Source organism: Neofelis nebulosa, chromosome 17, assembly GCF_028018385.1.
Source record: "Neofelis nebulosa isolate mNeoNeb1 chromosome 17, mNeoNeb1.pri, whole genome shotgun sequence".
Lineage (NCBI taxonomy): Eukaryota > Metazoa > Chordata > Mammalia > Carnivora > Felidae > Neofelis > Neofelis nebulosa.
Window position 1 is genome coordinate 57,044,437 of NC_080798.1, and position 24,730 is coordinate 57,069,166.

Here is a 24,730-nt window from a genome sequence, read left to right on the forward strand (position 1 = left end):
GACACATCACATATTAATGCGATATTGCCCCAAATGCCCATTTGATTTAGGTCTGCCTTTCCTACATAGCAGTTAGGGAAGTAATACGACTGCTTGCTAGAAGCCACAACTTAGGATATATGTCTTTCCTTGTAGAACCATCTTCTGTCTGAGTCATCATTGGCTTTTTCACCATTTTTTTCTTAAACATTGGAAAATGGACTCATTGCCTAATGGCACTGTATCTCCCCATCAAGAATGCCTTCTTCCATCATTCTTGATGATAAACGATGGAACTTAGGGCCAGACCTGTCTCTTCCCTTCTATGGTAACAGGAGAGTCGCTTCTAGTCTCGACCTCTGTCCTGTCCAACCACAGACCACTTCGGTAGGGGCACTTGCCATGACCGACACCAGCGTCCTTTCCCTAGAAGCAGTAGCCACCCCTGCTGAGCCTGCCCCGTGTGTGTGACACTTACTGTGGAACCAAAGTCTGAGTGAAATGACGTCACCCACGCAGCCCCCTGGTTGGCTTGTCTCTCCACCCCTGCTCTGCTGCTGGTCCCGCCCTCTACTTTGAGAACACAGTCAAGGCCATCTGGGATGATCTCCACAAGCCTATATCTCTTCTGCCTCTATCTCCCTACGCTCCAACCTCTCTGGCCTCTCAAATATCTCAAGAAAGAAGTCACCTCCTCCTTTTTGGGATCCCTGTATTTTTAATTCTGTATTCTGGTGAGTCTCCATGGCCGTGCTCTTTCGTGACCACCTTCTCCTTCCTGCCCTTCACTCACATTCTTCATCATCTCTGTCCTTTTGGTGGACAGACGTAGCCAGGTCTCCGAGTCCTCACAAGAGAGAACTGGCCGCCTCCCGCTTTCCTTTCCTTACGTGCTATCACATACTCTTTTCTCCTCCCTGTCACAGAAGTACTTTCTGAAAACCCATTGTTTCCTGATACAAGCATTGTATATGCCTCTGCCAGTATGAAAGATAATTTTAGGTGGCAAAGTGGTGAACTTTTATGATTTTAATAGCTTTTTATTTTGATGCATAACTGAACAATACCTAGTATATCATTCCCATGATTTTTTTTCATAATGTGTCTTAGAGCCAGGTTGAATTTTCGAGATAAATTTAAAGCATATTGAAAAATAAACAAATAGGGGTACCGTTAGTGAACACGATAAAGTAGTCCCTGAGTGGCCGGAATGTGGGAAACCTTCGTCACCTCCAAATGGAATCTCCTCGGGGTGACCCCGGGAGACCCACACGGTAGGAAGGCTATGAAGACCAGAGCTAATGTGTTCAATGAATGTTACCTAATCATCTCCCAGGTATACTTGAGACACTGCTGTGAATGCACAAGAATGACCTTGGGTAGATGGGATGGTCCACCTAAGTGGGTGTTTAGGAGATGTTTGCTGGGTTGAAGCTTCAGCAAGCAGAGCATACATGGAGTGCTCCCCGTGGGCCGACAGTGCACTAAGGTTCACATTCACCCTTTGCAACAGGCTCATCAACCCACTGCATCCCCACTTTATAGATGAGAACGCTGAGTCTCAGGGAGGTCAGGCATTTTACCCAATGCATTTTACCCAAAGATCACTGGTCTAGTAGAAGATGGGGCAGAAACGGAAACCCCAGGCAGTCTGGTTCTGAGTCGGTTCTCACACCCACTGTGTTCTAGCCCAGATCATGAAGGCTGTAATGCATAAGCCAGGTTACTTGGCATGAGAGCAGTTTTTCTCCCTGTGCCGTTCTTCCCCCCAGTTCACTGCAAGAAATATTTATGCGGAATCCATCGTGCGTCAGGTCTATCCCAGCCATGGAAGATCCAGAAAGACGTAACTCACCTCTGCTTTCTGGGGAGAGTCCTGCAGACCACAAACAAGGAATGGAATTAAACTGGGCTCACTTTAGCACAACACATAGGGGGAGTCCTCATTTTCTATTAATATCACCCAGGGAAGCGAGGCAACGGACATTTCGCAAAGTCGAATGAACCTTTATAAAACATCAACAGAAATGGTATAAGATATCAACAGAAATAAAACACTAGAGTCATTTTTCCTAAATAGTTAGTGGGAGCAATAGACTCGGTCATTTGTGTCACCAAATTTAATGTTGGTTCCGACAGCTTTTCCAGGATCAGAGTTGGGGAGCATTTGGAGATTTCTAGGATACTGAGCAAATATTTGAAAAATGATATTGAAAATGCTTGCTGTGTGTAACAGTGTCTCAATAAGAAACAGAGGGTGCACTCAGATGAAGACAGTGCGGGGGCGGGGTGCTGTGTAAAGGTAAATTGTAAAGGATGGGGGGTGTAACCTGAGCCAGTGACCACAAAGCTGTTATCCCGAGCCCTAGGGAATGAGGGGATGTTCAGACCTAGAAAGAGAGTCGTGTAGAGAGGGACACTTTGGGAGGAACAGAGACCTGGAGTCGGGGACACTGCTGGCCCAGGGCAACACAGAAGGGGGAGATGCAGGGAAATAAACACCCTGACCTCATTCGACTGCCACACCTTCTGATCGCTAAGCCCAGAGGAGGCCAGAGGTCTAGTGCCGTCCTTTCAGGCCAGCCTGCAATGACCCGGGGTGGGGTGGGGCACGGTGAGGTGGGCAGGCCCACAGGTCAGGCTGAAGGTATTCCATACACGAGGGAAACCTTCTGACATGTCCTCGCTGCTGTGACCTAACGCAAAGACAGACTCACGTGTTTTGAGTAGGAAAAGAAAAAAAAAAAAAAGTCCAACCCCTTGGCCTGAAAATTCTGGAATTTTGGCAGCATCAACAGTGTGCTACAGATGTATCTAAATATAATTACATTTCTCTCAAGGTAGGGAGTTTCTTTGCACCCATGTAATCACCGTGAATGAATAACCACATAACCTTGGAGAAGATTCCTAGCATCTCCATTGGTCTCTAAACTCAGAGATACTTGCTGTTGGCGCTGTGGAGACCGTTAGTTAGTTTTTATTCAGGCCTTTGCAGAGACCGTGTTTTCTCTGTTGAAAAAGTCCACCATCAGTATACGTGCTGCTGCGTCCACAAACACTTAACTCCATGCTGTAACGTGTAGGTAGAAAACAGTCCCCAGTGAGAGTTTTCCTGGGCTGTGCGTCTTGCATTGTCAAGGCGTAAAGAGAGTCTGAGTTGGAACCCATACCCGCTTCAGGATATGAGCGGATCCAGGTCAGTGAATTGTTTCGAGGTAGAAGAAGTTTAATGAATACAGCTCGGGCTGTGTGCTCCTCCCTTACCATTTGTTATTACGAAACCATTAGTCTGTTTCCGGATGCTTTCCCACAGGCTGATGGTGTCAAAAGAGTGACAGGTCTCTCATTAAAAATGCATCGTGTCTTACCTCCTGCCTCCTCTCACACCCCGACCTACCCTACTGTAAATATACTGCCTCCATGAGAGTCTACAGCAAACCACCTTGGGTCCTGTTCAGAGTGTCTACTTTCTGCCACATCGCCATGTGGGCAGCGCATGCGTCCACAGCCGTAATATACACGGACGCGAGCCGCAAAGAAATTGAGTCAACTCTTTAATAACCGTGGGAATATCGCATCTCAAAAAAATCTAGAAACAGTGTCATGATATCATGTACCAGCAATTTAATTTGCTGGGTAGGGATTAAGAGCTGACAAATTCCCTCTCTTTAAGTTCTTTTAATTCTGTCTCTGCAAGTCAGAGCTTTCCACATATTCCCTGGCCTCCCAGCTGATGTGCTAAAAATGGTCTCACCGTACTGTTCTCAGACATGCAACGATCTAGACGAAGCTGTTTAGCTACTTACAATCTGTTTACATTACATAGAAGGTTGGTTAATTAGAAATAAGCATGTTTCTTAATTAAGGAACAAATTAATTTTTAAAGAAGTGCTGGGACCCCCTCCGGTTACTACAGATAAGGGACTGAGCACGTGGCCCGTGGCTGTCGGCGTATATCTTTGCAAGGAGGGTCTGATGTGCGCGGTGACACAGACCACGGTAGCCTTGGAACCAGGTATCTGTGGATTAGAAACCGTAGCCATTCTGCTGATGTCTGGTGAATTTCTGCTGTGTGTGAGGCAGCGGGCTGGGAGCTCCAGGAGCTCAAAAATGAATATGACAAATCAGACCCTTAACAGAGCTCAGGGTAAAATGAAGGAAAGGGTTTCACATATACAGTGCTTAACAAAATGTGCCAAATGCTAGACGAAACATGAATAAAATAGCCCGGCAGAACACTGAGCACAAAGCAAGCTGGCGGTTTGGGGAGGGAGTGGTGAGGCAGACAAGAGACCTGGAAAGCTCCCAGGTGGAAGGTGATAGGTTAGTTGAGTCTTGAGAGATGAGCAGGAAACTTCTGTGGCTGACCCTGGAAGCTTGTTCTAGGCAGAAAGAACTTATACACCAAGACCTGAAAGAGTAAGGCATGATCTGAGAACACAGGTAAAGAGGGTACGACTCGGGCATAAGCTATGGAGAAGCCAGGAGCTAGAGAAGGCCTGGAGACGCCAACACAATCCAGGTGACAAAGAGAGGCAGGCAGCATGAGAAGTAGGCAGGTTAGGACTTTTTTTGGCTCCTAGCGACAGAAACCCAGCCAAGTTTAAGCCAAAAAAAAATTGTATCGGTTCATTCATTTAAAAGGCCAAGAGGGCCTTCAGGACTGGCTGTATCTAGGTGGTCTATTTATGTCATCAGGGATGTTTCTCACACTATTCCTCAGCTCCACTTGCGTCAGTGTTGGCTTTCCCAAGGGGGTAGCAAACAACGGTGGTCACGGGGCATTTTCCCCACTACCTTAGCAACTCCAGCCACCCCTCACACTTTATAGAAGCATTATTTACATATAATGGCCCCGCTTAAGTTGTGCGCCCATCTCTGAAATGATGGATGTGCGCACCAGTGTGGACAACTCTGAGTGGCCAGATCTGAGTCGTATGCTCACTCCTGGAGTCAGGCATGGGAGAAAGGTGGTGCCAGCCCTCTCTGAACCACAAGGACTCAGAAGGAACAGAAGGGTGGTGTCCCAAAGGAAAGTGAGAATGTTGTTCACAAAAGCAAGGGAACAGAGGCAGGGCATAGAGAGAAACAGAGAGCTGCTTGCTCTATGAAGAAGTCTAGACGAGCTCTTGGTGAGTTTCAAGTGGAAACACAACGTGGACATATTTGCACTGGAAAGAAATTTCTCTGGCTGCGGAGTGGGCGAAGGGATGGGACAGAGGAGGAGACAGACACTGGATGGACAGCTACACTGTCAACAAAAGCCTGGTCTAAGGTGGTCATGGTGGAGACAGTGAGCATGAGGCATATTTTGGGGAGATTTAGGAAGTAGAAGAGAGGGACTTTGGAGTATCCAGTGGATGATAAAGGGCCACAAATTCTTTGAGGGTTGATGTCCCCTCCCTTGGAATATAGATGAGTTCTGCGGCTGCCTTCACTGAAAGAATAGGGCAAAAGTGGCCCTTTCTAGCTGCTGAGCCTAGGCCTGAAGAAATGGGCACATTTCACTTCCTGTCTCTTGCACCCCTGGTTCGATGGAAGACAGCACCCCATAAGAAGTCCATCTGGAGGCTGTCCTTGGAGAAGCTCGCCCTGTGTCCTCAAGAAGACTGGTCCACTCCCTCCTCTCTTCCTGAGTCTGAAAGCCCGTCTCTGTCTGTGGGTGTAAATCACAGTCGTGGGCTGCAGTCTGTCTTGCTTCTGGAATTCTCCATTTGATGGGCTGTCAAGCCCTTTGGTTAGCTTTACTGTAAGTCGAGGGGACTGTCAGTCTTCCTGTAGCTGTATTTCATTCGAGTCCTTTAATGTGCCCCCTGGAAGTGACACATCCTCTAAAATGCAATCACAGGCCACAAACACAAAAAGAAAACAGAAGTTATTGGATCAAGAAGCGGGAGTCTAAGGCTCTGGCCGGGAGACTCTTGTGTCCTCCACCTGATTATGACTCTCACATTTATGTTGCTTCTTGAAAATTATAGCCAGAAACTTTTGTTTGGGGGTCAGGAGAATAGGTCTTAGAAGGGTCAAAGGTAGGACAGGTGACATTGGTCTTTGTCCTGGTGTCTAATTTTTCTGGTAGGAAGACCCCGGGGCACAGCTAAGCAACGAGGCACTTTGTAAATATTAGAAAAAGGTGTCCCCTCTGGGCAGATGAATTATAAAAAAGTGTCCCTCTGGAGGGACACAGACCATTGAAGGTTCTGGTTTCATGGGAGGCACATGAGTTGGTATATAGAGAAATCTACCTCTTCCTCCAGGAAATAAGAGGGCAGGCTGCTCATGAGGACCCTTTGGGCCCCACAACCTTGGGAAAGAGCTTCCAGGAAACATGCCTCCCAGCACCAGCAGAGGCAGGAACAACAGTCTCACCATCATCACTACCATTTATTGAGCCCCTACTATGTGTTGGGTGTTGCGGTTGGCTTCGCATGTATTCTCCCTAATCCTTGAAACAACTGTGAGGTGTAGACACCACCATCAATGACAGATACAGACTGAGAATCTCTGGGCCTTGCCTGGAAATGTACTAGAACTAGGAGTAGGAGACACTTGAACTTTGTAGCTTCCTCTTAAGTAGCAAGGAGTTTCTTGGAGAGCTACGCTGAGAAAGGCCCCCACTGAGGCCATGAGTTTGTGGTTTGTGGCCATATTGGCTCATATAGGGACATTATTGCATTCTAGTGGTGATTAAGGACAATCTATTGGGCTGTTGTTTTGTTTCCCACCCCTCCAAAATGGAGCGCACTGAGTTGGATTGGCCACAGCTTCAGGCAGGATCTACGTGAACAAGGAGGTAATGCGGCAGAGTGGAGTGGTTAAGACTCTGAGCCAAATATGGCTGGATTTGAATCTCTGCTTCCCCTCTTATTGCTTGCCTGACTTTAGGCAGGTTACTGAGCCTCTGTGAGCCTTAGTTACTTCCTCTTCAAATTGAGACTGGCGCAGTTTGTCATAAGAATGCTGTTGACAATGCCTTTGATTTTTAGTAAACTCATTACAGGGTCATTACCATTACCCAAAGGTTGGTGCAGCACCCCAGTTTAGTCTAGGACTCCGTGAGAGTTCATGGGCTTCTGAGTTGACACCATTCATTGGCTCATGCTGAACTTGTGCCCAACCAGAAATTTCAGTATATTTTTTATGTCATTATAGCCAAGATACATCTCTCTACTTAGAACTAGTACATACATATGTTTGTGTACCTATTTGTATGTATATATACATATGCTTATTCCTGAAGCCACATTTACCACATTTAATTAGCTTCGTGCATTGGAAAGAATTTGATGTTTTGTCTCTTTAATCTGGCTTACTGCTAAGTATTCATCTCCCTTTAAAAAAAAAAAGTCATAAAATTGGGGCGCCTGGGTGGATCAGTTGGTTGAGTGTCTGAATCTTGATTTTGGCTCCGATCATGAACCCAGGGTCATGGCATCGAGCCCTTCATCAGGCTCTGTGCTGAGCATGGAGCCTGTTTAAGATTCTCTCTCTCTCCTTCTCTCTCTCTCTCTCTCTCTCTCGTCCTTCTTTCCCACTCAGGAGCTCTCTCTCTCTAAAAAAAATTACAATTAAAAAAATTAAGAATCAATAAAAAATCCTAAAATCTCATAAGCGTGTATTCTGAATCTTCATCAAAGTCATAGTAACTATATATGACTTTTGAAGGGCACTGACCAACTAGCAGACATTAATTGGATGCCCACCATGTGTCAAGAGCTGTGCCCCATGCTGTTGACCTTTCAAAGTCCAGTGTCCACTATGGTGCCTGGTACAATGTCATTGAAAAACACTGGCTGGCTGTATAGATGGGTAGGTCAGCAATGAGGTTATTGAATGGAACAAAGTTGTAGATCGCTGTCACAGCACAAGAGATCCTTGCCTAGAAATCAGTTAACACTGTTGTCACAAAGTTGACCATACAGTTATAAATTCGCCTCTAAGTACGATCCCCCAGCCCACATTTTTCCCATTGTATCCATCATGTACGTGGGCATAAGAGGTGTTTCCACATGCCTTCCTGAAACATTTACACTACACCTCTGTCGTTCTCCTGGTTTATCAATCTTGTAATAACAGGCTTCACGAAAGAAACACGCTTGCGCCCCAGGAGACACGTGAGGTCACCTACATCAGCTTGTTTGTGGTGGCTGCTTCACAATGTATGTATACATTGAAACATCAGATGCTATACCTTACATAGACACAATGTTTATGTGTCAATTATACCTCAATAAGGCTGGGAAAAAATTATTTTGGCTGCATGTGAGATTAGAAAGTCCTTCAAAAATAACTTAAAAAAAAGAATGTGTTTTTTGTGGTTAATATGCCATGTTCTACTGACTTTCCCTGGATCTTCAAATCATCATCAGATTTGCTATGCATCAGTCTCACATACCATCTTGTGGGTATAAGTTCTAATACAGCAACATATTGTTTGCCTATTTTAAAATTTGTACTACACAGAGAACGTGAAGCTATAAGCACCTACTGAGTTCTCTTACATTTCTTTCTGAAACTAATGAGTACATAGATTGTTGAAATTACCAGAAGGAATAACCAACCATACTCGCAAGAAAAAAAAAAAAAAAGGAAGGCAATAAATCGGATATTTCCTAAATATACATCAATAGGGGAAGGGCTAAATGAAATTAAAAGAATAAAACGTTACAGTGTACAAAGAAGTGAACTGAATAGTTTGTGTTTATATAGTCAATGAAGAGATGGGGCTCAGAAAGAAGACCGCCGACTTCCATACATATTCCACGTGATGCAATTTGTAAAAATTTGATTGAAAACATGCACATAATATATTATTCGCGGAAACAGAAATATGCCCCGGATGACCTGAGATGGGCAGGACTGGGAGGTGTTTCGTGCTCAAATACACCAGTTGGCTGTGCTGACAAGGCTGATGGGTATAGAACAGGACATCACAGATAAAAGGATGTAAGCTAGATCTATAATGTCTTATTTCTTTGAGTAAAATGAAGACAAAGCAAATACGAAAACGTGCTAACAGTTGGCAGTTCCATATGGCAGGTGTACAGGTTTTCATGGTATGGGGTTTTTTTTGTACTTTTCCGTGTTTAAGATTCCCAAAATACGGAACTGGAGAAGGAGGTTAGCCCTCGTTGGTTACCGACCATCAGTCCATTCTCCCTATTTCTTCCCCCAGATGGATTTTTTTTTTAGATATAACACAAGAAAGATACAGTGGAGATCTTGCTATCTACCTGCATCACTTAGGATTAGGTTTAACCGCACGTAGCAGAAAAACAACTGAAATGATGTGAGAAGTTTATTTTTCTTGCATAAAAGACATAGAGGTCATATAGGGCAGCCTCAGGATGAGTTTGGAACCAGGTTCTGCCCCTTGAACACATAGCTTCCACCCTTGAGGCTATGTCATGGTTCAGGATGGCAGATGGAACTCTTCTAGCATTCACATCCACACTGTGGACCCGCAGCCCCCTGTGCTGATGTCACATTAGCCAGACTTAATCACATGACCGCATAGACCAGGAAACGTGATGCTTCATTAGGGGGCACTACCCAAGATTTGGAGGTGGTTTTGTGTTTTCTGGGAGGTTTTTTAGTTAAGGAAGAAGAAAAGAATGTATGTAATGTGTATATCCTTCTCCACTGTATAATTATTTAACCATTTTTAAAATATCAATATGGACTCAATGGGATTTTAATTCTCTTCATTGGGTTGTTTTCTGTTGCTGTCTTTTTTTAATGCTGTGCTTAAATTTTGTCGTGTTTGGAAGCCAAATACTGAGGCTTTCAATCGTTCCTCATCATTTTTTGATCATTGTCTTACTTTCTTGGGAAATAAGATACTCTAGGATCATATTGTACTTGCCCTGCACCAACGCTGAATTGAAACCACTTGGTTCTTGTAGTGGAGGGCTGTATATAGAGATCAAGGACTGGGTTGTGAGTTTAGTATCATGGCTCATGTGTCATTGCTTCTAAGCCCTCAGCAGACAGAGCAAGGATATGCACACAGATAAATACATTTGAAATGCAAAAAAAAAAAAGCAATAAATTACCATGTGTATATGGTATGTGTGTTCATACATACATACATGCATAAATACATGAACTTGTAACTGTATTACGCCTGTGTTTTTATGCATATACCACATAAAAATTTTTTTTAATGTTTATTTCTTCAGAGAGAGACAGAGACAGAGCGTGAGCAGGGGAGGGGCAGAGAGACAGGGCGACACAGAATCCGAAGCAGGCTCCAGGGTCTGAGCCGTCAGCACAGAGCCCGACACGGGGCGCGAACTCACAAACTGTGAGATCATGACCTGAGCCAAAGTCAGCGCTCACCCGAGCCCCCCAGGTGCCCTGTGCATGTCAACTTCATACTAATCTCTTCAAGTGCACTCCCGTGTCTCAGGGCTTTTTCTAGCTGCCCACATTTCTGGCTTGTAAATACCTTCTGCAACAGTAAGAAACCTGACGTTATCCTCAATAGACTTTCTAACCGGCTTATCAAGTCCCGCAATGTGACCAGTCTCCCAGCCGTGCCGGTCATCTCATCTGCCTGCCACATCCGCTTCACTCCCCCGGCACCCCATGTCTGGCACCAGCAGGCACCGGCCCCTCCCTTTGTCCCACGCACCCGTCAAGGTCTCCATCAACTCTTCCAGCCAGTGAGGAAAGGGTGGAGGTTATTCAGATAAATGTATAGACAGCAATGTGGGATCACGAGGAGGGTTAGGCCAAAGTAGGGGCCATCCAAGGAGGCTTCCTGCAGGAGTCAACACCTCGAACCGCTTCAAGGACAGAGGGACATTAGCAAGGTAAACACCAGGAGGGACGAAGAAGGTATATTCTAGGCAGAGAGGACAGCTCAGGGCCCTGGGAGGGAAGGAAGCTTGGTGACTTCTGAGATAGGCGTGTAGGTCAGTGGAGCAGGAGTGGAGAGGGGAGGGCAGCAGAGGGAAGGCTGGACAGGAGAGCAGGACCAGATGATAGAACAACTTAGATGTGTCCGTTTGGATGAAAGTGTTGGTTGCGATCTTTCGTTTCTCTCTCTCCAGACACACACTTGGCTTTTAGATTCTCTCAGTACCCTCGGATGAACTGCTCTGTCCTTTCCAAAGTTCATTTCCATCTATCAGATGCAAATCTCAGGAGATAGGAACTCTGTCTTATCCACCGCTGTACCCCCAACCTCTAGGAAAGCGTCTGGCACATAGTATATGCTCAGTAAGCATTTGAATCACCAATGTGTATTTTTATTGCAAAGAGACCCTTCTGGTCCGCTGTCAGAACCAGGCAACTGGTGCAGCTCAACCAACCCCCGGCTCAGGCAGCCCCACTGTCTACGTTTGCACGGAAAGTGTAATGGGTCATGAAGTTGCATCCGTCAGCGTGCAGATGCTTACAAATATATTTTGCAAACATTTCATCCTATAAAAATGTGGAACCAAAGTACAAGATTCTTGAGAGGCAGCAGCTGGAAGTATTAGTTGAAATGAGAGAATATCGTCGTCGTTTCCATTAAGGAGTGCCAACTTTTGTGATGCAAGTAACACCTTCGTGTTAATTCTAAGAAACTGTCTGCCTCATTAGGCAAATAAGGCATCCCACGATTTGGATACAGAATAACCCCAGTGATAAATGAACCTCTTTTATACTAGCTTCCCCATCACAGTCGCTTCCTTTGCACAACGACTGTAACCAAGGTGGCCTGATCACATCTCAGAGGCCTGTTTCATGAGTCAGCGTAAGTTCCGCTGTGCGACGGTAATAAACGAATCCCACCACCTGCACACCCTAACAATGTAAAGAAATGTGAGATACACACAGGGCCCTCCACCTTTACCTCATAGTTACTATAACTGGAACACGTGGTCTCCACCATCACTTCTATCAGAGGAAAAGGTGGGGGGGGCGGCGATGACATTTGGCTCTCACCTCCCTCAGCCGAGGAGAGAAACACGCTTCTGTCCTCAACCCAATGGCCAGTACTAGTCATGTGACCCCCACGGTAACCGCAAGGGAGGCTGCCAGACAGGGAAGCGTGCCAACGCTCTAGGGAACACATTCCCCGCGTGTCTCGCCAGCCTCCACTTGGACTGAGGAGAGAACCGACTTATTTCTAACCTGGGACTCACCCGAAGCTCCTTTGGGTAGTTAGGAGGATGCAGGTAATCATCACGGATCATAGAGAGCGTGAACCTGGACGGCATGCATCTCCATTTCTAGCTGGGGGTGCTGGGACAATCCCTTTAGATTCTGAGTCTCACCTTCCTCATCTGAAAATAGAAACACGTACATATTCAGTAAACAGTGTGCTTGAAGTGAGGCTGGATTTCGAATCCCACGGGATCGTTTTCTGTGACAAGAATTAATCAGCCTTTCCCAGTGTGGAGAAAGCGTGTGTGGCCATGGCCTCTTGGCCAAACCCAGCATCAGAACCATCCAGGTAACCAGCACTGGGCCACTGGCCACAGAGAATAAGATTCTCGTGGAGATTCCGATGGATAATGCGACGTTAGCAGCAGAGGTGTTATTTAGAGACCCCTGGACACTAACCTTGCTCTCTTCCCATGGTTCACGATGGGGCTCTCTTAAATGGAAGAAACTATATTTCTTGTGCACGTTCTTCTAATACGAAGCTAAAACTCATATAAAAGAAGGGTTAGGCGTCAATAAGTGGAATTCTCAGCTCCACCTACCCTACTTGAGTGGTGTTACCAGCAAAGCCCTCTGCTCGGGACTCGAGAAGCCAATTCAAACTACAGTGAAATATGGCACCCTTGCTTTCTGTGGACACTTCAGGGAAGATTTTGTATGTTCTTCTAATTTTATGAGGAAGCATACATTTTTAGGATTATGTTGGCTATACGTAGTAGGAAATCTGACCCACTATGGCTTCAACAATTTGGGAGTTATTTAGTGGCTGCTGTTGAGTCTCACAGGGATGTCAGGGCCGGCCTCATATTGCAATATGGCTGCCTCAGCTCCAGCCGTCACATCTGTGTTCAAGAGGTGATATCTATCCCACCTTTTCACTACATCTGGGAGGCCCAATATTCCCTGAAACATCACCCTCAGGCCACTGCTACAATAGACTCCCCCCCACCCCCCGCTTATTTCATCGGCCAGGACTATGTCATATACCCACCCCTGATGGATGGGAAAGAATGGGAAAATTAAATGCGTGCTTTGTTGGGCTCTATCACAGAGGCAAGAAGGAAGCACAGTGGTCTGAAGTGCATGTTAAGTCAACTAACCTCCAGTGTTTGGCCCAGGAACTTAGCCAAATATGTCATGTGGGAGGTAGAGGAGGTATAACATCCGTTCCTTTGCTCACCTGAAGGTTCTGTAATCCGTTCCTTTAAGTCTGTAATTCCTGAACGTGAGGGTTATATCTTGTGCAGGAAGAAATCATGCGATGTGGACCGGAAGGTTCTTACTCTCCACTGAGAACCAGATGCCTGCAGCAGGTCTCGGCTCACTTCTGGTTGTTTACTATTTTCCAAGTCACTATGATTCCAGAAGGTATTGGGCCTCAGTGGAGCTCGAAATGGATATTAGCTCTTGGGTGCATTTTATTGATTTGGGCACAGGAGGGAAATTACACTGCTGAGGATTGTCACCCTGGACAGTTAAAAACCAAAGTAAATGAACTGAACAAACCTCCCCCTTAAATAGTGCTCAGAAATCAAAGAGCTGAAAAAATGTAAATGGGATTCATTAAGAGCTGCAGAATTAGCTTTCTTGTGGTGCTTTGATACGTTTTTCTTGCAAATCTCAAGAACTTTAGCTCATGGCGAGTTTGGGGCATGGTTAAGAATGGCTGAGTGGACACTAGGGCCCAGTGAGAGGAGTTTCTCAATATGCCCACGTTAGGATGCCCACTGGCCCCTCCAACAGCCCCCCCCCCCCAACACTTAAGCTGTCCGGCCCCTTCATCTGCCTTGGGACAGGATTCACACAGCCATGTCAAAGTGCTAGCCGGAATTCATTTTCATTGTGCTCGTTTTAACACAGGACAGGAGTTGAATATTCAGGGATTTCTGTCGAGTTTAGGTTTTTGCCTTCAAAGTCCATAAGGATAATTAATTGGTTAACCTTCATCTCGTAGACTCCTTGGCGTTTATCTGTCAGGGCAGGGCATTTGATCGCCACCCTGAGTGACACCGCCGATCCAGCACTGACGGCCCCAAACTGGATCTAGCCGCCGAATGTATTTTGTTTGGTCTCTGCAGTGTTTTGAAAAAAGATTTCATTTCAGAATCACATTTATGGCTTCTTTTGAAAAATGGGAAGATTTGGGGCCCCTGGGGGGGCTCAGTCGGTCAAGCGTCCGACTTCGGCTCAGGTCATGGCCTCACGGTCTGTGGGTTCGAGCCCCGCGTCGGGCTCTGTGCGGACAGCTCGGAGCCTGCAGCCTGCTTCGGATTCTGGGTCTCCCTCTCTCTGCCCCTTCTCTGCTCATGCTCTGTTTCTGTCTCTCAAAAATAAACATTAAAAAAAAAGAAAGAGAAATGGGAAGATTTGAGGGTGGGGGGCAAGGGTGGGCTGGGGCTGCACAGCAGCTGCCTGCATGGATCAGGGAAGCCACAGTCCCCACCACGCCCTGTCGTCTTGCGCTCTGCCTGCGTTGTCACAGTCGGCGTTGCTTTGGTGTCCCCGTCCCAGCCTCCATCAGACAGCCATCTCTCACTGCACAAGGAGAGTTTGTGTGGCGAGCCAAAACTTTTCTCCTGGCTTCTCACCATCCTCTCAAGCCTTGCTCCCTGTATGGTCCGGTTACAGCAGCCTTGGAATCCCCCTGGGAGTTGTTAGAAATGCAGAATCTGGGGGCATCTGGGGGGCTCAGTGGGTTAAGCATCTGACTCTTGATTTTGGTTCAGGTCATGATCTCATGGTTCTTGAGTTCGAGCCCCGTGTCGGGCTCTGTGCTAACAGCATGGGGCCTGCTTAAGATATTCTCTCTCTCTCTCTCTCTCTCTCTCCCTCTCTCTCTCTCCCTCTCTCCCTCTCTCTCTCCCCCTCTCCCTCCCTCCCTCCATCCCTCTTCCCAACTCATTTGCTCTCTCCCTAAAATTAAAAAAAAAATGCTGCTCAAAGAGCTGGTTCTCAAATGTGGATATGCATCAGAATCACCCAGGCGGCTTCTTACTTTTTAATTTGATAAAACATTTTCTTATTATAAAACATCAGATGAGAATTGGGGAAATTTACAAAAGTCAGATAAGCAAAAATAAGAAAATACAAACACCATGGTCAACCCAACCAGAGACTGACAATCTCAACGTCTTCACGTAGGACTTCCTTCTCTAGGCAAATATATACGTGTTTTTCACCAAAATGGGATAGTACCATCCATGTTATTTTTAAAAGCTGCTTTTCTCAGTTAACAGTATCGTTTTTCTACAAGAAAAATTATTTTTTTCATTTCCCCAGTTGACCCAAAAATGTTCTCTATAAGTAATTGTTCTGTCTAAACTGAAATCTGCTCTAGGACCAGACCGTGGGTCCGACTGTCCCATCGCTCACGTCTTTTGTGATGCAGAACACCTCTCACTGTATCTGTTTCTTTGCATAATACTGACTTGTTAAGGGACTGGACTATTCGTTGTACACCAAGTCCCATCTTCGGACGTATCTGGTCACTTCCTCACTCTGTAACTCAGCTCTGCTGCCCTGGTTTTTTTCAGTGCACATTCCAGGACGCCACTGGCACACCATGAATTAAAACCTTCAGGGAGTGGAAGCTGGCAACTTGCAGTGTTTGTACTCTAAGACATCCTGATTCATTCAGCGAGGAAAGATGACAGGGTCCCCAAACTTGCCAGGAACGTTGCACCACGTGTCTGGATTCAGGGGTACCGCAGTATTGTGAATTATGAGAAGAATGTATATGTGCTCATGCAGATGACCGACATCAACTTCTCATATATTTTGAAGGTCTTCCTTCAAGGTTTCTAGCTCACAGCTCCCCAAACTCTTGGAATTTCCCGAAGTGTTGAGAGTGGTAAAGCTCTCCTTTGTTGGACAAATGAGGTGACTTTTGGGAAGGACGGGGACTAGGGGCGCCTGAAGCCGTTCATGTGATCAGAGGGTTGGAGCCTTCAGTCCCGCCCTATGACCAACCGATGGGGAAGAGAGAGGGGCTGGAGACTGAGTTCATTTGCCAATGACCAGTGATTTAATCAAATGTGTCTATGTAACAAAGCCTCCTTAAACAGCCGAAAGGGTGGGGTTCAGGGAGCTTCTGGGTTGGTGAACACATGGAGATTTGGGCAGAATGGCGCCCTCGGGACATGGAGGGTGAGAGCTCCCCAGCCCTTGCTCCGTGTATCTCTTCCATCTGGCATTTCCTGAGCTCTAGCCTTTTACAATAAACCAGTGATCTAGTCAGTAAATGTTTCCCGGAGTTCTGTGAGCGGCACTTCCAAATTATTCAAACTCAAGGAGGGGGTCAGGGGAACCTCTGATTTATAGCCAGTCTATTGGACACACTGGTGACAAGCTGGACTTGAAGGTGACATCTGAAGTCAGGGGAGGAGTGGGGGGGCAGCCCTGTAGGACTCAGCCCTCCCCCTGTGACGTCTGATGCTCTCTCTGGGTAAATAGTGTCAGAATAGAGGTGAATTCTCAGACACCAGCAAGGTGTTTGCATGTTATCTGCACTTTAACAAGGTATTTTTGGTGTTGTGGGGAACCGTCCCCCCCACCTCATGTCGAAATCGGTTGCAAACATCAGTAGGGGTACGATGGCATTGAAGTCTGGAGTCTCTCTGATGTTTGACTGAGAGGGTCCAAGCATGGCTGTTTGTTTATCCTTATTCTGTAATAAGAAAGTCAACTTTGCTGGAAGGAGACTCTATCTGAGGCTTGCAGCTGGGACACATTTTAAGGCCTTAGCTCTGCTTGTATTTTTCCCAGCAAAATTCACTCTCTCTGAGTTCCAGCTCCTGATAACAGGCCATGTGTGATGGGTAAGGATACGAGAAACCTGGGACCCTCCAGAAAATTTTCAGATGTTGGGTTTGAAGCTGAGAAACTCAAAAAACCACTCACGACTGCCTAAGTCCCTCCACGGGGCTCGGAACACACACTTGATGATGTCTTTGGGCTCAGAGACGCTGCTCAAGGCGGCCTCCTCCTCTCTCCCACAGGGCCAGTGACCATGCTATCAAGTGCAGAGTCGGGCGTCCCGAAACCCGCAGGCCCAAGATTTACACACCTCCCAGAGGGGTGGTACCGTGTGTGGTCAGGCCAAGGTGCTGCCCATCTTGTGTCCTACTTCCATGATAAATATGTTGTGTTTTTCCACGAGAACATCCGCAGAGATACTTCATTTACCCAAAGTTAAAGTGTGATTTTCAGCTGTCATTAAAGCAGTCACATTGTCCCCATTGATTCTCATGCTCCAGAATGTTAAGGAAACCATACTTGGGGACTTGAACACACATCAGAATCATCCAGATTGCTTTTTATTTTTTTTAATGTTTTTTTTTTGAGAGAGAGAGAGAGAGAGAGAGAGAGAGAGAAAGCATGAGCGGGATAGAGGCAGAGAGAGGGAGACACAGCATCCCAAGCAGGTGCCAGGCTCCGAGCTGTCAGCACAGTGCCTGACACGGGGCTTGAACTCATGATCTGCTAGATCACGACCTGAGCCGAAGTCGGACACTTAACTGACTGAGCCACCCAGGTGTCTCTAGTTTTTTAATTAAAGGAAAATATTATTATAAAAATATTACAGGTGCAGGGTAGAAATTTAGGAGAGTCGGATCCACAAACCTAAGAACATAAAATCGCCATGGTCATGTGGCCCAGCGATTACAGCCATCAGCCCCTTAGTGCATGTCCTTATAGACGGTCTCTAGGTGATGTATTGCCCGTATTGAGATCAGCCTCTTTGCAGCCACTCCTTCGTGGAGGGTTGAATCCACCTCAGTGTGGTTTCCTTCTCCAGTAGCTCACATCACGGGTTCACCCTTCCAGGGTCCGGATGAATTGTCTGAGAGGCCGAGTTCGCACTTGGTTCATTGGAGCAGTACCCAAAGGGCACTTGATGGCCGCCCGCTGTGTGGTTCCTTCCAAGGCCCACCGTCTGAGGGCACCTTCGCTCTTCGTAAACCTTTCCTCTCCATGTGCTGCCAGCCCAGCTTCTTCTCCATCTCAAAACTGCCCAGCACCTGTCGTAGTCTCCCCCAGGCTGCGGTAACGATCCACCATAGGTTGGGGGCCTCCAACAATGGAGTTATTTCCCATAGTTCTGGAGGTTCAGAGTCCCAGATTAAGGTGCTGGCATGTTCCGGGTCTGGGGAGAGCCCTCTTCCTGGCTTGTGGAAGGGTGCTTCCTCCCCGTGTCCTCGTGTGGTCGGGGGGGGGGGGGGGGGGGAAGAGAGAGAGCTCTAGGGTCTATACTCAAAAGGACGCTAATCCTGTTGTGGGGCCCCCACACAGGGGCCGTCTTCATCTAAACCGACTCACCTCCCAAAGGCCCCACCTCCAAAGGATATCATAATCCCCACTGGGCTTCAACCTATGAATTTTGAGGAGGACACAAACATTCAGTCCATAACAGCACCAAAATCGAGCAAAGCAATGACGGGGCCTGGCTCTGGGAGGGCCGGTCTCACAGCCCTTGTGGGCTTAGCAAAGATTACAGAGTCAGGAGTGAGGGCATGGCCCTTGTTCTCTTCGGTGCAGGCTTTCAGCGAGCTTAGCCCCGGAGGCCCCCTCTCCAGCTAGTCCACTATTTCCAGGGAGCGTGCTGGCCAAGCTGGCCCAATATCCAGTCTCCCTAAGGCAACAAAGCCAGAGAACAAGCATGCCCTCGGGACACCTGTGGTGACAGGCTGGTTCACGCGCACACCTCCCCACCTGCTGCCTGGGGACCCTGAGAAGCTAAAAACACCTGTGAGACCCTCTTTAGCACCCACCTGTGACGTTCATAAAATATTAACCTACCTACACACATGTAAGAAAAAATGATAATAAGCCCCAAATATATTGTAAAGGAAAAAATAATTTACAATACGAGGTCTAGAAGGTCTATTAATCCGTAAATTCTCAGGCGCCACTGCCTTGGATGACTTATTGAAATGGTTCGAGGTGAGGATCCTTACACGGGATCACACAGAAATATATCAGCTACAAATGCACATCAGCACAGGTCTCTTTCACAGTGGTCTCGCAAACGACACTCAGCGATAACACCAGCTATGTGATTTTTCCAGAACTGGCGGGTTCAGGACCAAACAAACAACAAGCTACCCTCTGTTGATACAGTGGAGGCATTCTTTTTTTTTTTTTTAAGTAATTTTTTTAATGTTTTTTTTTTTTTTGAGAGAGAGAGAGTACAAGCAAGGGAGGGGCAGAGAGAGAGGGGTACAGAGGATCTGAAGCGGGCTCTGCACCGAGAGCGGAGAGCCCGACGCGGGGCTCAAACTCACAAACCGCGAGATCATGACCTGAGCCGAAGTCAAACGCTTAACCAGCTGAGCCCCCAGACATCCCCCCAGTGGCTGCATTCTGACAAAATGCAAAATGCATTCAGTTGTCCAGAAGTACTGGGGTTTAAATGTAAAATTAAGTTCTAGACTCAGATACTTACAAATAAATGAGCGCTGTTTCCTTCTGACCAAACGAATGTCCATCTGGGCATGAAAAATGTAGGTGGAACAACCATATGAGGCAAGAGCCCCAGGCCCCACAAGATGCGTGGCATCCGTTGCTGCCTAAATGCCATTGACACTTCTAACTACTGTTAAGAACCAAAAAAAAAATACCTCCCATGTACTTCCAGAACAGGGTCCCAAGCATACTGCTCCTTTTGTCTTCCTCGAGTGCAATTCGGTGGCCTGAGGCCGCACCCACACTCCGCTGCCTGCTAGCTGCTTGGCCCGGTGCATGCCTCAGTTGCCCCATCTGCGAGATGGGTGCATGAGGGGAATGAAACAGTAGCTCTGATCTCAGAGGATATTTAGCGCAGTGCTTAGTGATACGCATGTAATGAATGGTAGTTACTCCTTATAATTTACATTGTATATTATTTACGATTGTCCATAACGTTACCAGGAGTAAATAAGACCTTAAAAGCAATGAATGAGCTGAGAATCAGAATGCTATTTCACAGATTTTAGAGCGCTGTGATAGATTCTAGAGCCTCCATTACCATGGTAATGGTTCCCCTGATGGAGCTCAGGAACTGTTCCTCACTCAGCACTCACAGCAAGAACACAGGCATCGTCCCCCTTCCTTACAGGAGCGTTCTGGAGTTGCTTCACAGTTTACGCCCAGCAGCTTCGGGCCACAGTGTCCCCAGACTAGTCCCTGCATGAAGATACCAAACCAAGAAAAGACACCAAGACTAACATCTGTCTCAAAGACGACAGAGGCGTCACACGCAGAAGAACGAGAGCCTAAGAGCCTCTGCAGTCATGCTGCATTATTCGGTGCCGTCCTTAAATTATGTAGGAAATGGAGAAAGGAAGAGCTCGGTGTAGGCAGGAGAAAGGTGAGAAGGAGGGAGGCCTGAGCCGGCCCGCAAGGATGGAGGGAATCTGGGTCAGGAGATGATGGAGGAGGGAACGTACACAGGTTGAAGGGGCCTGGGCGGCCAGGATGGAGGGCCGCGGGGGTTGGTGCCCGGACCTGGGAACCCGGACTTGCCTCTCGAGAGTCGGAGAACGTTCCCTGCTGGAACAAACCACGCCATTTCAAGCAAAATCAAAGTGTCACAGACGTCCCGAGAGCCTATCCCCAGGGATCCACCCAGTGACATTTCCTGAGGCCATGTCACAAGCTGGGGAACCGGCCCTGATGCTGACGGGTGCCCATGGGACCACCACTCACTTGGGGGTGAGTGGTGGCTTTTGGCTCTGCCCCGGCTGTGGTGATCTGAGAAAGGAAGTGTTCCCCGGGGAAAATTATTCTTGCCTTTGGGAGGGGCTGTGGGAACTTGTGCGAGCACACAAGCTTGTTTACGATGATGGATGACCGGTCAGGAGGTGAGCCGCAGCGATTCCATTTCTGGCGAAGGCGTGAGAAACCAGCCCTGAATTTCTGTTGCAATCCTCGGCCAGAGCCCAGTGACTCGGAAATAAAGTTCACGTTTACTGGAGCATCGGATCTGCTAGGAACCAAGGTGACGCAGAGCCACTTCTCCGTAGCCCAGGGTTTTGTGCGGTGGGGGCGCAAGCATGTACGTGATATCGGGGAACCAGCCCCAGCTCGCGCACTCCTTCATCCAGCAGACACTGGAGGCCAGGCTTCCGACCTCATGGGGTGTAAGTCTGCTCTGGTGGAGGGACACGAACGATAAACAGAGTGCGTAAAAATGGCGGAGAATATTTTGGACCGTGAAGAGGGGTGGGCAGTACCGGGGTCAGGATGGAAACAGTGCCGTTTTCAACAGAGTGGGCAAGGAATTAACTGGAGGGAGAGCCTTCCAGGCAGGAGACAGCGTAGGCGCAGGTCCTGGGGCAGGGGCATATCTGGCCTGTTGCAGGGTCTGTAAGGCAACGTGGCTGGGGTGAAGCGAGAGGGGAGAGGATCAGGAGGTGAGTCGGGAAGAAGCGAAGGCAGCAGATCACCTGCATCCAGGCAGGTATAGTGTGGAGCCCAACTTTTACTCACACGGGAAGGTGAGCCATCGAGGCTCTTGAGCAGAAGAGTGACTCAGTCAGACTCTCATTTTACAGGACTTTCCTGGCTGGTATGTGGAAGAGATACCAAAGTCCAGGAGAACATAACAAGTTGAGAGTTGCCTTGCTCTGCAGCTGACATGAGCCAGGCTGGGGACGTGGGGTCAATGAGTGGTGCTCAGATTCTGCATGTATTCAGGAGGGAGAGGTGACAGATTTGCTGACGAAGGGCATGTGGCATGTGAGAGAAAGAGAGAAGTCAGGGGGGATCTAGAGTCTGTGACTCCCGGCAATCAGCTAGAGGCCTGAGTTCTCCAAGGGGGTGCAGTCTCCAGGGGCTGCCCTCCCCTCCTTCAGAGATACCCGGAAGGTTAGATGTCTGGACGCTACCTCCTTCCAAAGTGGCTTCTCCCTTGGCAGCAAAAACTGTTCGAGGCTCGATCCACGGGAGTGGATCACACTTGGGTGTGAGGCATGACTGTCCTTCTAGAAGACTCTCTGCCCAGCTGTCCCATGCTGAAGGGTGGGGGCGAGGTCCTTAGAGTTTTCCTCCAGCCCGATAATTCAGAGATGGTGGAGACGAGCCATAGGTCAGTCATGATAGCTGACTGCAGGTGTCGGTGGCTGGAGGGTAGATATCGCGTGGTTATTAAAAGCTGACTTCAGCCGGAGCCTGAATTCTAAGTAGTCTCCACATGGGAAACTAATAATTAATAAAGCATTAATTGTTAATACAATGGTCATTTATAATGGTGGAGTTTTTCACCCTTTTCAATACGTTTTCTGATCTGTAAAATGGGGGTAATCATTCCCTACCTCATAGGATTACCAACAGAAGGATAAAACGCTTAGCACAGTGCCCGCAGTGTGAAGTTCAGTGATCAGTGATCCCGTAAATAAGGGAAGTCATGTCTTCATTTGCCAGATATCAGCTAATTCCCTCCTGTCGTTTCTAAGAGACATGAAAGGATATGGTGTTGCTGACCCCCCCCACCTTTAAAACTCTTCACCCCTGTTTTGCGTGGTAATGATTTGGTTTTATTTTTTTAATGTTTATTTATTTTTGAGTGAGAGACAGAGACAGAACGCGAGTGGGTTAGGGGCACAGAGAGAGGGAGACACAGCATCCGAAGCAGGCTCCAGGCTCCGAGCTGTCAGCACAGAGCCCGACGTGGGGCTCCAACTCATGAACTGTGAGGTCATGCCCCGAGCCAAAGTTGGACACTCAACCGACAGAGCCACCCGGGTGCCCCTTATTTTTAAGCATAGCAGCGACTTCTATTTAATGTCTATGAAGGTCGAGCCTTGTCTTGGGAGCTTTAGGTGAGTCCTCTCGAATCCTCACCTACCAGCAGGGGAGGAGGCAACCTAACCAGGTACAGGTGCTTCCTGAGGCTAAAGGCTGCTGTAGGTCACCCAGCGATTAAAGAGGGAGAATCAGATTTAAACCCTGGGACTGCAAGGGCACGAGATGACATCAGGAATGATGGGTATGATGATGTTAAGGAAGGGGAGCGGGAGGAAAGGAAAAGAGAGAAGAAACAACAAATGTATGTTGCCAGGCTGGGCTATTAGCGATTTCTATGTTTCAGCTTTTTAATCCTCATAATGACCTTTTAAAGGCAGGTGTTGTTATTGACCCACTTTACAGGGGAGAAAACCGAAGCTCTGTGAGATTAGTCACTTGCCCAGGGTCACACAGCTCCTGAGTGGCGTGGCAGGGATTGGAGCCAAGCAGGCTGGACCCCGAAGCCTGTATAGCCTCATGCCCACACCTTCTCCCGCGGTCTCCAGACATCATTCCTGGGCACATCCCTCCACGGCCATGGCCAAACCCTCCTTCTTCCCGGGCTGCCTACCACTCTCAGGAGGCGGCATGTCCCCAAAGGACTTGGAAGGTCACAGTGGTACGTTTGTCACGTTGATTAAAAAGAGATACAGCTGGTGAGAGTCAGCCCCACCTTCTTTATGCTGAATTCAAACCAGTCTAGAAACAACAACCTGGTCCAAAGCAGGGGGCATTTTTAATCAGCCGATGTATGTTCTTGCTTTGCCTGTGATAGATTTCATTCTATCTCAAGGTATTCTCCAGTGTTCTAATTTGAAAAAAAAAAACAAAACACTGGGAAAGTGTATCCACAAGTGAACATTCTTCTGCTCTGATGTGACTTTTAGAAAGTCTAGTTGTTCTTGATATGCAAACTAATCTGTAAAGAGCACAAGCTTGGGAGAAGAGCAGGATGCATTATTCATTGGGAAACAGCATCTTGTATTTTAGAAATGAGAGCTTGCCATGTTGATTTAATACCACCCCAGTGCTTAGGAGGAATTCAGTTAGAGATACACTTGTAGCTCCAAGAGTTGCTTACTTGATAAGTTTTGAGAGATGTTTCCAAGACATTATGCCCACGTGAAGCTGGAGATGAAGTTGTTTATCTTTGTATCTGCTTGTCCTGTTCTCCAGTGAGTTAGCAGAACTCTGGAGGGTAAGACTCAAGTCTTCTACCCACTTATAACTGCAGCGTCTGACATGTCGCCCTGTCCCCGTTCGGAGCACAAGAAACATTTGCTGTAAATGAGGGAGATGCTGAAGAGAAAACGCGCTAGACAACAGACCCGGAATTCACTCCCCTGCTGAGACTCAGGCTATGCTCCACGTGTTCAAGGTCCGGCGCCTGATCTCTCTGTAGGTCCAAGGAAGGCCTCTGCTGTCCTGTAGGGAAAATGTCCATGTCTTCCACCAGACCTCAATTGAGCTGTCCTTCAGTAACTCAGAGGTTCTCAATCTTGAGCACATATCAGAAGAACCAGGAGGGTTTGTTAAAATGCCAAGTGCTGGGACTGCTACCCAGTTTTTTTACTCAGTGGATAATGATTTCTCAGGGCGGCCGTAACAAATACCACAAAGCCGGTGGCTTAAAGCAGTAGAAGTTTCTCTCTTTTTTTTTAATGTTTATTTTTGAGAAAGAGACAGAGCGTGAGCAGGGTAGAGGCAGAGATAGAGAGGGAGACACAGAATCCGAAGCAGGCTCCAGGATCCAAGCTGTCGGCACAGAGCCCCACACGGGGCCCAAACCCACAAACCGTGAGATCATGACCTTGGCCAAAGTCGGATG

At 47.4% G+C, this 24,730-nt stretch overlaps 1 protein-coding gene across 2 annotated transcripts in view; it reads left to right on the plus strand.

The window, feature by feature from the left end:
- CDH13 (cadherin 13) overlaps nucleotides 1–24,730 on the plus strand; it is a 1,101,550-nt gene that overhangs the window by 731,449 nt on the left and 345,371 nt on the right. The gene's annotated exons all lie outside the window — the stretch shown is intronic.